The 16,704-nt window shown below is 47.1% G+C and overlaps 1 protein-coding gene across 10 annotated transcripts in view; it reads left to right on the top strand.

Annotated features, from left to right (window-relative positions):
- Positions 1-16,704, top strand: part of LOC140384679 (leucine-rich repeat-containing protein 4C-like) — a 1,407,047-nt gene that overhangs the window by 1,309,657 nt on the left and 80,686 nt on the right. The window lies entirely within an intron of this gene.

Raw genomic sequence — 16,704 nt, 5'->3', positions numbered from 1 at the left:
GTGTCTCACATATTCACTGATGGGATTAAGGCAACCACATTCGGACATGAAAAGCACCCAGTTTACCTCCGATTACCGCGAAAGGGTAAATTGCCTCTCAAACTCACTACTTTAGGTAGTTTCTCTTTGAAACTTTTCATCCTGACAAAATGTGGCTTTTCTATCGATTTAACTTGCATTCCAACAATTATGAGTCCAACAGAGCTAACAACATTTTCACGGTTACTTTTCCTGCCAAGGAGCAGTCCACTCTGACATATTAATCTCCAACTTCTTCCATCGGGCAGGAGACACAGAAGTCTGAGAACATGCACGAATAGACTCAAAAATAGCTTCTTCCCCCTGTTACCACACTCCTAAATGACCCTCTTATGGACTGACCTCATTAACACTACACCCCTGTATGCTTCATCCGATGCCGGTGCTTATGTAGTGACATTGTATACCTTGTGTTGCCCTATTATGTATTTTCTTTTATTTCCTTTTCTTCCCATGTACTTAATGATCTGTTGAGCTGCTCGCAGAATACTACTTTTCAGTGTACCTCGGTACACGTGACAATAAACAAATCCAATCCAATCCAATCCAAATTTGAGCAACAGGTGAAACCAGTCATTTCAGGCTGCTACCATACAATGACAATGGTGTTCATCCACTTTGTCATCGTTGACCCTGAGGGACTGCCAACAAAGGAAGGTAATCACCACGAACTGGATGTTGCTATCAAGCCAAAAAGAATTTCTGTTTACCACACAAATGGGTAATGTGTGTACATTTCAGTGCTGGTGGGATGCCAGATACATGTCATACGTCCCTACGACTGGTGGATTGTATCGAACAACACCTCTCTGGCTGTTTGCAAGCATCATTCTGAACAGAGATTGAGTTTTGTGTAGAAAACCATTTGCTATGGTCTAATGTAAAGAGTGTGACAGAGAAAATGTTAATGATTGATTGTGCTAAAAGGGTTAGAAAGAAAATAAATATCTAAGATAAAATGGGTTGGTGCAAGCCACCAGTTATTGGACATCTTTACAAAGAGGAATACTTGCCTGAAGAAATTGTTGGAGATTCTAGAAGAGGAATGAGTTGAGCAAAATATGGCAATCTCTTTGTTTTGCAGTTGTTTGTTGTCTGAAGTGTAAAGGTCGTTCTTGATGATTCACTTATTTCCGCTTTATTATTTGCCGTTATCATTTTGATCCATGATGCTTAATGGACTTGTATCTTTAAGTCAAGCAACAGAGAGAATGAGGCAGTGAAGAGGTTCCAACATACTGTATGGTGCTTTTTTTTCAAGCAAGAGAACTCCGACTCTGTGACTCACGAGAGATACGATGGGAATTGGTTCGATTGGTTGACCAATGACAAATGAATTGACCAAAAGGCTGTGTTCTGCCCTGTAACAAGTGGCGATTCGATCCTATTCGAGTGAGATGATTTTCATTGATTCAAGGAAAGCAGAGTCGGGTTCCTGGACACTCATGAAAAGGACCTGCTCTCTCCCTTGTGTTTTCTCCGGCAAAGGTGCTGTATTTATGAAACTGCAGAGACCTGAATGAATCTACCGGGAAAACCATTAGAGACTGATAAGAAGACATTTTGACCTAAAAGCCTGGTTTGAAGGAAAGTATGCTAGAAATAACCATCTGAAACAAAGACACATAGGCTGGATTCCCCGTTTCAGTGGCTAAGTGCCGGCTGAAACGGAGAATTCACGGGCGTTTTACGATACCAAAATCGGTGCAGAACCCTCACCGATTCCGGGACAGGTGAGGAGCTAGCAGCGGCGGGGGTAAAACTCCGAGCTCCCGTGCCGAAAATGGGCGGGTCCCTCGCCGCGCATGCATTTGGCGATGACCTGCAGCGGTTGTGCCATATAACATGGCGCCGGACGTACGCGGACCTGACCCTTCATTTGCGACCCCACAGGCCATCTTCTGGCCACCTGCCACCAGTCCCCCCAGCCCCTACGGAAGCCCCCCCAGCCAGCGGCACGAATCCCGGCTGAGTGTGGCAGCACTGGACACAGTCCACAGCCGCCATGCCGGGTTCCCGATCGCTCACACCACATGTCAACCACGCGGTCGGGGGCGGAGCATCGCAGGAGGACCTGCCAATGATGCGTCAACGCTGTTGTAATGGTGTATGGTGCGAGATGCAAGCATGCCACTTCCGAGAGGACGGAGCATGGCTGTCCGGCGTCAAAGCGGCGCCGCCATTGATTTGGGTGTCCAAATGAATTCTCGGCCCATTGCCGATTATGATATCGGCATCAGGCAACGGAGAATCCCGCCCCATATCTTTTATTGATTGTTTTACCCCTTTTCTCCCCTCTGTTTGTGTGTGTGTGTTTAGAGGATTGGGTGAGTTTAAGAGGGGGGAGGGGGTAAGAATTAGATGATAATTAACCTGTTGCTTTTGCTGCATATTTAATTATAGTTATTATTATTAACAAACGTAATTGTGTTGAAATTTACAAATCTGGTGACTGTAATTATTGGGCAGCCAAGGGCCAAAGACTTCGTGCATTTTTCCAAGAATTATTGGTTAATTCAATTGTGTTGCAAGGGTGGCTGCAATTGACTGCACCCTAGCACATGTAAATAGATACTGGTCAGGGGAGGGGGAATAAGTCGGAAGTTAACATTTGTTGCTGCATTCTGTACATTTAGCTATTAAGGACTGCCATCTGACCTGGGATCCATTTAATACCTATCAGGTGTGCGTATGATCCTGGAAATGGCAAAAATAAAGAAGGCCGCGCACCAACATCTCCTTAAGGGCAATCTAGGGAGGAGCAACAAATGCTGACCTAGCTAGCGACACCCCACATCCCATCAAAGAATAAAAGTAAGATCGGAGGAGAGGCAGAGAATCAATTGGGGGTGGAAGAGAGGGCTTTTTGTTGGGGCGAGAAGGGGATTCCATGGGGACCATATTGACTGCCAATGGGACCGGAAAGGCTGCAGATCAGGCTGGAGGTTGGGTCAATGAGGACCTGAATGCTAATGGTCAGTGTTCTGTGGTGGGAGAATTGGAGGCGATTAATGTTGGGGTACCAGGGACTTGGGAGATTGTGTTGTGTGGCTGATTCAAGGCCTTCGGGAGAAGGATAGTTGGAGGAGCGGGGGCAGTGCGGAGCAACACAGGAGGAGGGTAGGTGTTGGATGATATACTGCCGAATCACAGATACTCCTCAGACAGACACCGAGGCCCAGGGAGTTGGTGTAAAGACACTAACTTCCTGAAAGCACGCAGCTGTGGCGTTTCCTGAGACTCTGCCAACCAGAATTAAAAATCAAAAACCTGAATGACAAAGTGCGTAATTTCATTCTCACATGTCAAATTTGATCCCGCCTCCTTAGACCAAGTTGGCTTCTTGCCCACTTTCTCATTTCAGTTCAAGTCAGAAATGAGTGGGTTGGAGGTGGGTTCGAGTTGGGAAACCAGTTTTTCACACTTTAATATCCCTTTCTCTCACACGACCCAGTCCCTTGTTTTTCTTCCCCCACATCTCCTTCAGTCTTTCCCTCCTGCTGCCTTTCTTTTGCTCTCTTCGACAGCACAACTGTTTCCTATTTACTTCCCCCTCTGACTCAATTCCTGTTTGTTGTTCAAGCAATTCTTTTTGCAGCCATTCTCTCCATTGGACCTGTCTTGGTCAGACTATTTGGTCAGTCTTTCTAAGTGACTGACATAAAGCCCTGTGTGGCCTTTCTAATGAAATGGAACGGAACAATGGGAGCAGTGATAGTCGCATTTCAATAAACTGGATCTTGCTTTGTTGCTCTCACTTGTGCAGTTTGCAGATAATCAAAAATGTATTTCTAAAAAAAAGCATTTTCATCAAATCGGGATCAGCTATTTGCATTAATACAAGTTGTTATTTTAATGAAAATTCTCATGAAGCCTGGATGCATGGAGATATATTACTTTTAGAGTGCTCAATTCATTTTTTCCAATTAAGGGACAATTTAGCGTGGCCAATCCACCGACCGTGCACATCTTTGGGTTGTGGGGGTGAAACCCACACAAACATGAGGAGAATTGGCACACTCCACACGGACAGTGACCCAGAGCCGGGATCGAACTTGGGACCTCGGCGCGTCGGGACAGCTGTACTAACCACTGCGCAACCGTGCTGCCCCTGCATGGAAATATTTGAAGTACATGCAGAGATGTCAATTTTACTCTGCTGAAGACTCTAATGCATTGTGGAAAATGACACATGAGGCAAGTTTTCAGTTTACTTCTGGACATTTAACTGGCCTTTCAGATTGGTTACCTGCCATGGAAACTGTCTGATCTTGATTTCCATTAATGCTCCATAATCTGTGTTACAGGGACAAAAAGAAAGGAATAGTTAAAGTAGAATAAAATGTATTAGCCTACCAGTGAGAAATACAAAGCCAGAAACTCTGGCCATACCGCACTGTCCTTGAATTTTGTATTAGTCCTTTGCCAGTGCCTTCAGTGGGATAGTCACTCCAAAGTGGTAAAAACTGCCTTTGCATCTTGTTCCTATTGCTGGCCTGCTTCAGAACATGACCAAAGACATCACTGCTTTCAAAAAGGGACACATAACAAGTTTGCTGTATCATCCTGACTTTTTAATTTTTTGTTGTTATTGTTTACGATCCTGTTAGGAACCAGTAACTTTGTGTTTAAAGAAAACAAAGTTTGAAATCCCAGTTACCCACTAAGAGAATAAAGTCACAAAAGATTGTGGTTGTAAAACAAGGTTTTACACGAGGAAAATAAACTTAACTCTGCAAAGTCAGAAAATTAAAACAATTTACAATCTCCAACTTATACTCTAATATTTAGAATTAACATGAGCTAAATATGAATTGACAGGCAAACTGTCGTTGAACACGCCACACTGCACATTAAACGGCAGGTGCAACCAAGACAGATCCCATTTTTCTCGGCTACCCATCCAGACGTCAGTGACCACTGATTGATTTGATTTATTGTCACATGTACCTGAAGTACAGTGAAAAGTATTTTTCTGTGGCCAACAGAACGTATACAGTGCGTACATGGCAGACAAAAAGAATTATCAGCAGAGAACATTGACAAATGGCACATCGACAAACAGTGATTGGTTACAGTGCAAAACAAGGGGCCAAACAAATCAAATACATGAGCAAGAGCAGCATAGGGCGTTGTGAATAGTGTTCTTACAGGGAACAGATCAGTCCGAGGTGGAGTCGTTGAGGAGTCTTGTAGCTGCGGGAAAGAAGCTGTTCCTGTGTCTGGATGTGCGGGTCTTCAGATTTATGTACCTTCTGCCTGATGGAAGGGTCTGGAAGAAGGCAATGACTGGGTGGAAGGGGTCTCTGATAATGCTGTCTGCCTTCCTGAGGCAGCGGGAGGTGTATACAGAATCAATGTGGGGGTGGCAAGCTTGTGTGATGCGTTGGGCTGAATTCACCACATTCTGCAGTTTCTTGCGATCTTGGATCGAGCAGTTGCCATACCAAGCTGTGATGCAGCCGGATAGGATGCTCTCTATCGCACATCTGTAGAAGTTTGTGAGAGTCGATGCAGACATGCCAAATTTCTTTAGCTTCCGAAGGAAGTAGAGACGTTGTTGGGCTTTCTTGACTGTTGCATCAACGTGAGTGGATCATGACAGACTGTTGGTGATGATGACCCCCAGGAACTTAAAGCGAACGACCATCTCCACTTCGGAGCCATTGATGCAGACGGGGGGAGTGTGTCGTGCTGCGCTTCCTGAAGTCGATGATCAGTTCCTTGGTCTTTCCAACATTTCGAGAGAGGTTGTTTTCGGTACACCATGCAACCAAGTGATCTATCTCCCTTCTGTTGCCTGATTCGTCATTGTTTGAGATACGACCCACCACAGTCCTATCATCCGTAAACGTATAGATCGAGTTGAAGTTAATTCTTGCCACACAGTCGTGTGTGCATAGGGTGTACAGTAGAGTCACAAAATAATATTAAAACTCTGGCTCCCTCATGGGGAATTTCCAATGCTGAATTTTGAAGATTTCGCCTCTGAATTCGATCAAATGCCACTCCAACTTGGATTGCTATCAACAACGACTCACCTCTCCTGATGGGTCAATATCTTCTCATGAGACCTGAATTTCATATAATTCGCAAAGCTACATTCCCGCTTCTCGTTGCTGAAACAATTTCAATCTTTTCCCAGACCCCTAGCTTCACTGAGCAAGCACTTCCCCTGGGTTTCTCAAAACTCCAATCTCTTGATCACAAGGAGCTATAAATGGTTCTGAGCCCTAACTACCTCCAGCATGGGACCAGTGACCAGCAGACACCTTCCTGGACTTCTCTGAGCCCTAATTGCTTGGGGCCTGCGGACAGCAGCATCTTTTCTATGTCCAACCACTTACCCTGCTGCAGAACCTTCCTCGTCCAAGCAAGCACACACAGAAATTGAAAGTAGAGAACGTTCTTAAGCTCCACCCAGCTCCACAATAACGTAGCCTGCTCTGGTCTATTCTGAAACTGACCCCCGCGCCGATTATCCTTCCCTGATAATTTTTCCATCTCCATAAACTCAAATGCTGGTTTTGGCTCCTATTCTTTTAGTTGTTAATCCTTTCAGTTAACATTGCCCCGACCTTTACGTGTAATAGACTCCACGCTGCTTTAGATTCATTTCTCCCATTTCGTAGCGTTGAGCTTTGATCTTCCCAGAACTTAAATATTAGCATGAACCAGGAACTAGATATTCCTTACATTATTGAGACATAAAAATTAGTTTTTCTTAGTTTTTCGTCAATCGTTCAGCTCACTTCAGATTCTTGGATCTAAATAATCACCACGATAGCCTCACAGCGCCAGGGATCTGGGTTCAATTCCAACCTTCGGTGACTGTCTTTGTGGACTTTGCACTTTCCCCCAGTATCTGCATGGGTGCTCCGGTTCTCTCCCGAAGTCAAAAGATGTGCGGGTTAGGTGGGGTTATGGGGATGGGGTGGGAGAGTGGGCCTCGATAGGGTGCTCTTTCAGAGGGTCAGTGCAGAGATGATGGGCTGAGTGGCCTTTTCTGCACTGTAGGTATTCTATGGTTCTGCGGTTGTAACTTTGCTCAAGTGGCAACCTTCCCCCTTGTTAGGCGATGGTGGTCAGCTCCACATAAACCCTGTCTGCCGTGTTGAGGTATCATTCTGCTGCTTAAGTGTTGTCCCTTCTCCAAGGCAGATTTTGGCTTCTCAGATTTGAGGGTTCCCCTCTCCACCTGCCCAGCAAAGGGAATGCAAAGCTCTATGTTTGGTACTGCCTTGTTTACAGGATGTGGAGATGCCGGCATTGGACTGTGGTGAGCACAGTAAGAAGTCTTACAGCACCAGGTCAAAGTCCAACAGGTTTGTTTCAAACACTAGCTTTCGGAGCACTCCGAAAGCTAGTGTTTGAAACAAACCTGTTGGACTTTAACCTGGAGTTGTAAGACTTGTTTACAGGAGGTACCAGAAAGATGACATGTTTCAATATCAGCTGACCTTTGGCTTCCACTCCTGATTTTCTGTCAGGGTTTATTCCTTTAGCCTTCAGCAACAAAGCAGTGTAACTATTCGGCCAGAGCTGGGCGTTTGGATGATGAGTGCCAGGATGTGTCTGGGAGCTAGACTTCCTCCATGTCCCTCCGAATCTTTAGCCTGGGACCGTGAGGGACCCAGTTTCTGTGTGTCGCCATAAAGAGGCACAGTTGAGGACTTGCCACTGGAGAGGCTGTGTACTAGGACAGGGTCAGACTTACACAGTGAAGCCCCCCCCCCCCTCACACCGGCGGTACACCTGTGGGTGGGGGTGCGCTGTCGGCAGGAACTGAGATTCCCAATTGCCGGAGAATTCCGGCCCCGATTCTAATTTGCAGCATTGTTGTAGCCAGCAGTGTAGGCTGAAAACGATAATCCATCTAGCGCACAACAGCTTCCTGCTTTTTTTCAGCTTGGCAACAGGAGCACAAATTAACGAGCTTCCTTCCCGTGGCTCCATCTCCCCCTGAAGTCATTGTGCTGTTGTGTAGAACCATTTATCACCTAGTCCAGAATTGCTAAATTACTGAACTGTCACCTGAGTTCTTCAGTACGCAAAGGTTTAGAATATCAATGAAAAGATAATTAGAGTTTGGCGGGAAACTGCTGGATGAGGATCAATTAATGCCATTAACGATCAGACTCTTAAACACACAATATAAAGAGGTGAACTCCCTGCTCGCATTTTCTACAAACTTTTCTGAAATATCCTTCTGTCAATCTTTGCAAAAGGAAAAGGGGGGTAGCATGGTGGCACAGTGGTTAGCACTGCTGCCTCACGGCGCCGAGGTCCCAGGTTCGATCCCGGCTCTGGGTCACTGTGTGGAGCTTGCACCTTCTCCTCGTGTTTGCATGGGTTTCGCCCCCAGAACCCAAAATATGTGCAGGCTAGGTGAATTAGCCATGCCAAATTGGCCCTTAATTGGAAAAAATGAATTGAGCACTCTAAATTTAAAAGAAAAAGTAAAAGAAATGTTTAAAATTTCAAAGCAATGCTGCAGCTCAGGCAAAGCATTTGCGAATGGCTTGAATTTCAATATTTTCTCAATTAACTCTTTATCCATGTATAAATTAAGATGGCTGACACTTTTTCCTGACATCTCCTAGGTCTGTGGGTAATGTATTATTGGCCATACAGTTCCCCCTGACCTTGGCTTTCCCTCCCTGCAGTTTAGTTTCCTTACTCCTGGTCAGGTGGTTTTGCCATTCCCAACACAAACTCCAGTGTTTTTCACTTCAGTAATTCCAAATTAAAAACAAAATACTGTGGGTGATGGGAATCTGTATTAAAATTAGTAAGTACTGGAAAGATTAAGTAGGTCTAACAGCATCCATGGGGCGTGAAACAGTGCTTATGTTTCGAGTCCAACTTGACTCTGGTTTGGAACCAGGGGCGTAATTCTCCGGTATCGGCGCGATGGCCGCCGACTGGCGCCCAAAACGGCGCATATCAGTCGGGCATCGCGCTGCCCCAAAGGTGCGGAATGCTCCGCATCTTGGGGGGGCCGAGCCCCAACCTTGAGGGGCTAGGTTGGCGCCGGACGAATTTCCGCCCCGCCAGCTGGCGGAAAAGGCCTTTGGTGCCCCACCAGCTGGCGCAGAAATGACATCTCCGGGCGGCGCATGCGCAGGAGCGTTAGCAGCAGCTGACGGCATTCCCGCGCATGCGCAGTGGAGGGAGTCTCTTCCGCCTCCGCCATGGTGGAGACCGTGGTGAAGGCGGAAGGGAAAGAGTGCCCCCACAGCACAGGCCCGCCCGCGGATCGGTGGGCCCCGATCGTGGGCCAGGCCACCGTGGGGGCACCCCCCGAGGCCAGATGACCCCGCGCCCACCCCAGGACCCCCGCCCGCGCCGCCTTGTCCCGCCGGTAAGGTAGGTGGTTGAATCAACGCCGGCGGGACAGGCATTTTAGCGGCAGGACTTCGGCCCATACGGGCTGGAGAATCGCGGGGGGGGGCGCGCCAATTGGCGCGGCGCGATTCCTGCCCCCGCCGAATATCCGGTGCCGGAGAATTCGGCAACCGGCGGGGGCGGGATTCACGCCGGCCCCCGGCGATTCTCCGACCTGGCGGGGGGGGTCGGAGAATCTCGCCCCACATCTAAAGAGTCATAATGGATTCAACAGGTGCTGCCATACCTGCAGAGGTCTTTCTAGCATTTTCTGTCTGATGTCCTGTTTGTTGGCCGTTTCCAATAAGCACTGCCCTGTAACTGCTCAGCAGGCTCCGCCAGTTGATTACACAGTGACACACACTCCTCACCACATACCCCTGCTCTTCATTCCCACCCCCAATCCCTGCAGTTTTGTGGTAAACCACTATTGTATTGTATTGTATTGTACTGTATTATTGTTACATGCCTGGGCTTGTCCCTGCTGGCTGTGGCTCCTCCCCTCGGGCTCATGTATAAAGGTGGCCGACCTCCGGCCCTGCCCTCATTCTGGGACCGGCTGCCAGCATGTGTCTTTAAGCTGATTAAAGCCAGAATTTCTCTCCCGACTCTTCGTCTGTCGACAGTTGATGGTACATCGAGTTTGTCCCCACCAAGCCACAGATTTGGGATAAGCTCTGGCTTCTGTGCTTATCTATAGCCCTACGGTTCTGGCTCTACCCTTCGCTTTTCTTAGCCTGAACTTGATCTCCCTACTCTCTTCAACATGCTACATCTGACTTCCATGCTGTACTGCAAATACATTGGATTCCAACAGTCCAGCTCCAACACTCTCATTTTTGCCAATGTCTTATCCCAAACTGTGTTGTATCAGTTCCTGGTTATGACGCGACAGTTCATGACCCACCATGACAGCAGTGTCAAGGCCACCTGTATGGGGCTACGTGCATTCCTTGCCCAGACTGCAATTTTTGCTTCCTTCCAGCAAGAGCCAACCTCCATGTTCTCATGCTGCTTCCTGGGCCCTGGTTCCCTCTTGGTCATGACCCAGTCCCCAGCTTCAGATCTGTGCTATAAGCAAAAACAAATTCAAATTCACTATCGCTGCAGCGCTCTTCTGCAAAAATGGCCCAGAGACGAGGTGGAGCCAGAGAGCTGGCACGCTGGAAGGCTTGGCCATTTGCAGCTCCTGCCTGCCTCCAGTCCCAACCCCAGGGGGGGCTCAAAATCCATCCAGCATGTCAAACAGTATGGGATTGCTACACTGTCAGATGGGTGCCAGCCTTTGGATGAAGTGTTGAGCCAAGGTGCTGCTTTCCTCCTGAGGTTGATTCACAAGCTTCACATGGCACTATTTAAGGGAAAGCAGGGTGGTTCTCCTGGTATGCTCACCAATTATATCCCTCAGCAATCACCGAAAACAGATTAACCTGCTCATTTGTTTAATTGCTCTTTGTGGGAGCTTGCTGTATGGAAATTTGTTGCTAAATTTCCCTAATTGTCACAGTGACGATGCTTCAACAGTGGTACATTGGTTGGAAACACTTTGGGATGTCATGAGTGGTACTATCTGAATACAAATCTGACTTTGTTAATATGAAGAAGGAACAATGCGAGATGCCTCTTTATCATTGTGCTGAATGATCAGTCATGTAGGTTAGCTGGATACGATTACAATTCTTTTTCTAATTAAAATGAGGACATTTACTGCCCGTAATGAAAAAATATTACCTGTCAGCGAAAAGATTACCCAACCTGAATATGTGATGAGTGATGAAATACTGCAGCCTTTACAGGGAAAGGTTTTTTTACTTTCCAAACGATCAAGTTCCGTGTGGAATGCAATGGAAATGATATGCCAAGATATTGCTCAGGCTGGAATAATAGGTGTGAGATTGAATTAATATTCTGCAGTTTGGCTCTAATTGTCTTTGAGTTTAGGATTTTCAGAGACTTTTCCCAGATGTTTGTGATTGAAGTTCTTTGCGGAGCAACTTTTAAAATAGTTGGTTTTGGATAAAAGATTCTGTGTTGTCTATCTCAGCAGTATCGACAACAGGTTAACACGAGCAGTAAAATTGTTTAAAATAACATAAACTTTTTCTTTTCCCTTGGGAAGGTAATAGTGAAATGAAAATGAAATGAAAATTGCTTATTGTCACAAGGAGTCTTCAAATGAAGTTACTGTGAAAAGCCCCTAGTCGCCACATTCCGGCGCCTGTTCGGGGAGGCTGGTACAGGAATTGAACCGTGCTGCTGGCCTGCCTTAGTCTGCTTTCAAAGCCAGCGATTTAACCCTGTGCTAAACCAGCCCCTATGAACCATCTGAATGAGATGGCTCCAAGAGCCAGCTTCTTGAACCGCTGTGATGTAGGTGAAACCACATTTCGGTGAGGATTCCAGGAATTTTACCCAACAACAGTAAAGGAACAGCAGTAAGTCAGGATAGTGTGTGGCTTGGAGGGAAACTTGCAAGTGATTGTCTGTCCTTCTTGGTGGTCTGTCGAAGGAGCCTTGGTGAGTTGCTGCAGTGCATCTTTTAGACTGTACACTCTGCTGCTACTGTGAGCGGTACTGGAAGGAGTGAATGTTTAAGGTGGTGGATGGGGTACCAATCAAGTGGGTTGTTTTGTCCTGGATGTGGTGTTCTTTGTGTTGCTTATTTCAGATGGTTGGTGTAGTGTTCACAAAGACCACCAAATAGCTTGAACTTAAACAAAGCTATCAATTTATTAACACTAACTTGGATTTGACACATACTCCTAAAGAATGCACAGTTGATTAATAACATCTAAACTACACTCATCCACAGCTAATCTCACTACTGGTTTAAACTATGATCTGTACTCACTTACACTGTCTGTACTTCTGACTCTCACTAGCTAACTCCTGCACACACTGTTCCCCAAGGCTTCGCATCACTGCCTTATCTAGTTGTACCAGTAGCTCCCTCTAGTGGCTACTCTTGACACTTAATTAACCCTTGCAGTACTGACAGTTATGATAATAGCACACTGGATGGTGTCAAGCTTCCTGAGTGTTGTTGGAGCTGCACTAACCCAGGCAAATGAAAATATTCCACCACATTCCTGAAAGCCTTTGGGGCGTCAGGAGGTGAGTTACTTGCAGAATTCCCAGCCTCTGACCTGTACTTGTAGTCACAGTATTTATCTGGATAGTCCAGTTCAGTTTCTGGTCATTGGCAACCACCAGGATGTTGATAGTGGGGGTATTATTTGCTTAGCATGTGTGCATTATTCAGGCAATAGCTTCCACAGTGTACAAATGGAGCTCTCTGAGCCCTCTTGTCAGGAGGCACTCTTCAATGCTTTGAGTCATTGATTGGGGTGAACCACAGTTCCAGTCCAGGTTCCCTGCAAGGCCCCACTTGTGGAAATTTGCTGCACCATTATGTAGACGGTTGAGGAGTGCCCAATGTTGTGGCAGGTTGAAGCCAGGTGGGTGGGCTGTGGGATCTGTGATGTTTTTAATGTGGCGTGTTTGTTTAGTTCCTGTAGCCATTAGGGCTCTGCTGTTATTCTGTGACACGGTAATCTTAGCCATCCAGGCTGGTGTGATGGGAGGCGTGCAACAGGTGGATTTATAGGGTCCTTGTGTAGCGGCAGGGTTGGGTTGTTAACTTTCTCCAGGATCTTTCAAGTTGCAAACTCCACCCTTATGTGAGCAGGTGGGATGTTGCTCAAACTAGGGGCCAGGGGAGTTGAGTTTGACAGGAGGTGCCTGAGATAATACGCATTGCAATGTAGAGATGGGTATCTACAAGACTGGTGTGAGATTAGTTGTACCATTGAATGTCAAGGAGAGATGGTTGGATTCACTTTTGTTGGTGATGATCATTGCCTGACACTGGTGTGGGCTCAAGGTTACTTGCCCTATCAGCCTAAACTTGGATAATGTCCAGGTCTTGCAGAGTCATAAATGGTGCTCAACATTGCACAATCATCTGTGATTTTATGATGGAGCGGAGGTTACTGATGAAACAGATGAAGATGGTTGGGCCGAAGACACTACCCTGAGGAACTCCTGCAGTGATGTCCTGGAACTGAGATGATTGACCTCCAGCAACCACAACCATCTTCCTTTGTGCCAGGTATGATGCCAACCAGCGGACAGTTTTGCCTCAATTTCCATTGACTCCAATTTTGCGTAACTTATTCAAATGCTGCCTCGATATCAAGGGCAGTGACTGTCACCTCTCATTCAACCCCGCTCTCTGAACGAGGTGAATGAATCTTTGGTCTATGAAAGAAATTTGCAAAGCTACCTTTTTTTATTCTGCGTCGCCTTTTGTTATTTTGTAGCTGTAATCAAAATAAATACTTCAATGGAAAAAAGGTCTTTGTGGAATCAAGGATCAGCAGGTCAGAGTAAAATTAATTGCATGTGCATCTTCAGCACTATACAGGTTTTTATCTTTTCTAATGCATGCTTTGACTGGGGATAATCGTAATTATTGTAAATTAATTTATTCAAAGTGCTGGCAAATACATGTTTCTTTTAAAATGACTCATCCTTGTGTCCAAATTATGCGTTTCCTTTTGAAAACTTCAATACTCTTCTCTCCACTCCAACCCACCATTTATTTGACAATTATGTGGCAGAACGTATTCGCAAATCAGGGGCGAAATTCTCCCGAAACGATGCGATGTCCGCCGATTGGCGCCCAAAACGGCGCCAATCGGACGGGCATCGCGCTGCCCCAAAGGTGCGGAATGCTCCGCATCTTTGGGGGCCGAGCCCCAACATTGAGGGGCTAGGCCGACGCCAGAGGAATTTCCGCCCCGCCAGCTGGCGGAAACGGCCTTTGTTGCCCCGCCAGCTGGCACGGAAATGACATGTCAGGGCGGCGCATGCGCGGGAGCGTCAGCGGCCGCTGAACGTTTCCCGCGCATGCGCAGTGAAGGGAGTCTCTTCCGCCTCCGCCATGGTGGAGACCGTGGCGGAGACGGAAGGGAAAGAGTGCCCCCACGGCACAGGCCCGCCTGCGGATCGGTGGGCCCCGATCGCGGGCCAGGCCACCGTGGGGGCACCCCCGGGGCCAGATCGCCCCAGGACCCCGGAGCCCGCCCACGCCGCCTTGTCCCGCTGGTAAGAAAGGTACTTTAATTTACGCCGGCGGGACAGGCAATTTATCGGCGGGACTTCGGCCCATCCGGGCCAGAGAATCGAGCGGGGGGGGGCCCGCCAACCGGCGCAGCGTGATTCCCGCCCCCGCCGCCCCGCCGAATCTCCGGTGCCGGAGACTTCGGCAACCGACGGGGGCGGGATTCACGGCAGCCCCCGGCGATTCTCCGACCCGGCGGGGGGTCGGAGAATGACGCCCCAGGTCTCATAGCTTTCCCATTTGAACGTGTGAAGGTAGTTTCTTTAGTAAACCTTGTAAATCTATGGTAATATATGAAATTTCTCCATGTGACCCCCTTGAACCTGTGCACCGTCACTCTGGACCGAAAAGCACAAAAATATATTAATTACATAAAATGTCCAATAATATCATTTTGACACTCTCTCTTGAATTGGAATTAATTCTGTCTTCAGTACAAATTCTTTGTGATCACTTGATTCTTGAGATCTGTGGCAGAGGAGTGAAAGTCTGATATTGAGAGAGGTATCATAGAATTTACAGTGCAGAAGAAGGCCATTTGGCCCATCGAGTCTTCACCGGCCCTTGGAAAGAGCACCCTAATTGAGCCCACACCTCCACCTTAACCCAGTAACCCCACATCTAACCTTTTTTGGACACTTAAGGGCAATTTAACATGGCAAATCCATCTAACCTGCACATCTTTGGACTGTGGGAGGAAACCGGAGCGCCCGGAGGAAACCCACGCACACACGGGGAGGATGTGCAGACTCCGCACAGACAGTGACTCAAGCCAGGAATCGAGCCTGGGACCCTGGAGCTGTGAAGCAACAGTGCTAACCACTATGCTATCATGCCGCCCACTCAGCATATTGAGAGAGCAATATGCCCCAAAACACATGGAACATTTTGTTAAGATCACTGATGAGGCCAACGTCTGCGCCCTTAACTGAGTGGCTTACGCGGCTATTTCAAGAGCACAGCTGATAGTCAAGCAGGTGGCATAGTGGTTAGACTTGCTGCCTCACAGCGCCAGGGACCCGGGTTCGATTTTGACCTTGGTGATTGTGTAGAGTTTGCACTTTCTCCCTGTATCTGCGTAGGTTTCCTCGAGGTACTCCGGTTTCCTCCCACAGTCCAAAGGTGGGCAGGTTAGTTGGATTGGCTATGCCAAATTGCTCCTTAGTGTCCAAACGGTTAGGTGGGATTAGGGAGATGGGGCGGGCTCCTAGGTAGGGTGCTCTTTCAGAGGGTTGGTGCATACCCGATGGGCCGAGTGGCCTCCTTCTACATTGTTAGGATTCTCTGATTTCAACTGCGTTTTTGTGGGTCTGAAGTAACATATTGGCTAGACTGGGTAAGGACAGCAGATTGCCTTCCCTAAAGACCATTGTTCGAGCAGGTTGGATTTTACAACAATCTTAGAGTTCCACGTTCACCATTACTGAGACTCGCCTCTTTCGTAGATTAATTTATCAATTGGTTTTAAATTCTCCAGCTGTCACGGTGGGACTTGAGCTCACCTCTTTGAACATGTCTCTGATCTCTGGACATGGTTCAGAGCTCCTGATGACATAACGTAACCACTATGCGACCATTTCCTTGTCCTTCGGGAGGTCAATCTTGTCCATTCTGCCTAAAAACTAAGCCGAATCTATTCCAGGTCGGGAACTGGATTTTACCACACTTCATGGTGGCCAAAAGCGCAGTTTCCATTTGCAGCAGTGAAACAATTTACTTGACATGAGGTAGGATGTCCTATTCTTTTTCAAACTGAAGTGCAGTATTGTCATCCACATTCATCGAAATCATTAGAAGCAACTCTTTTGGTTTCACAATGATAACGTGAATGTGTTTCAATGAAGGACTGAGAAACCCTTATGGAATTTAAGGGTCCGATTGCTCTTGTTATACACCAGTGATTTGTTTCTTCCAGTTTCCCAACTCAAATGATTCTTGATTATATTCCCTCCAACCATAAAATTCTGGCTTTTCTCAGAATCAAAGAGTAGTTCTGTTGCTGAAGGAGGCCATTCAGCCCACTGTTTCTGCACCGGCTCTCCGAATGAGCAATTCATTCAGTGTCACTCCCTGGCTTTTCCCCATAAACCAGCCCATTTGTCTTTTTCAGATAACTGTCTAATTCTCTTTGGAAATGTTTTGGTTGTAGCTGC

The sequence above is a fragment of the Scyliorhinus torazame genome, chromosome 10, assembly GCF_047496885.1.
Source record: "Scyliorhinus torazame isolate Kashiwa2021f chromosome 10, sScyTor2.1, whole genome shotgun sequence".
In the NCBI taxonomy this organism is placed as follows: Eukaryota; Metazoa; Chordata; class Chondrichthyes; order Carcharhiniformes; family Scyliorhinidae; genus Scyliorhinus; species Scyliorhinus torazame.
This window is presented reverse-complemented; position numbering and strand designations above follow the sequence as displayed.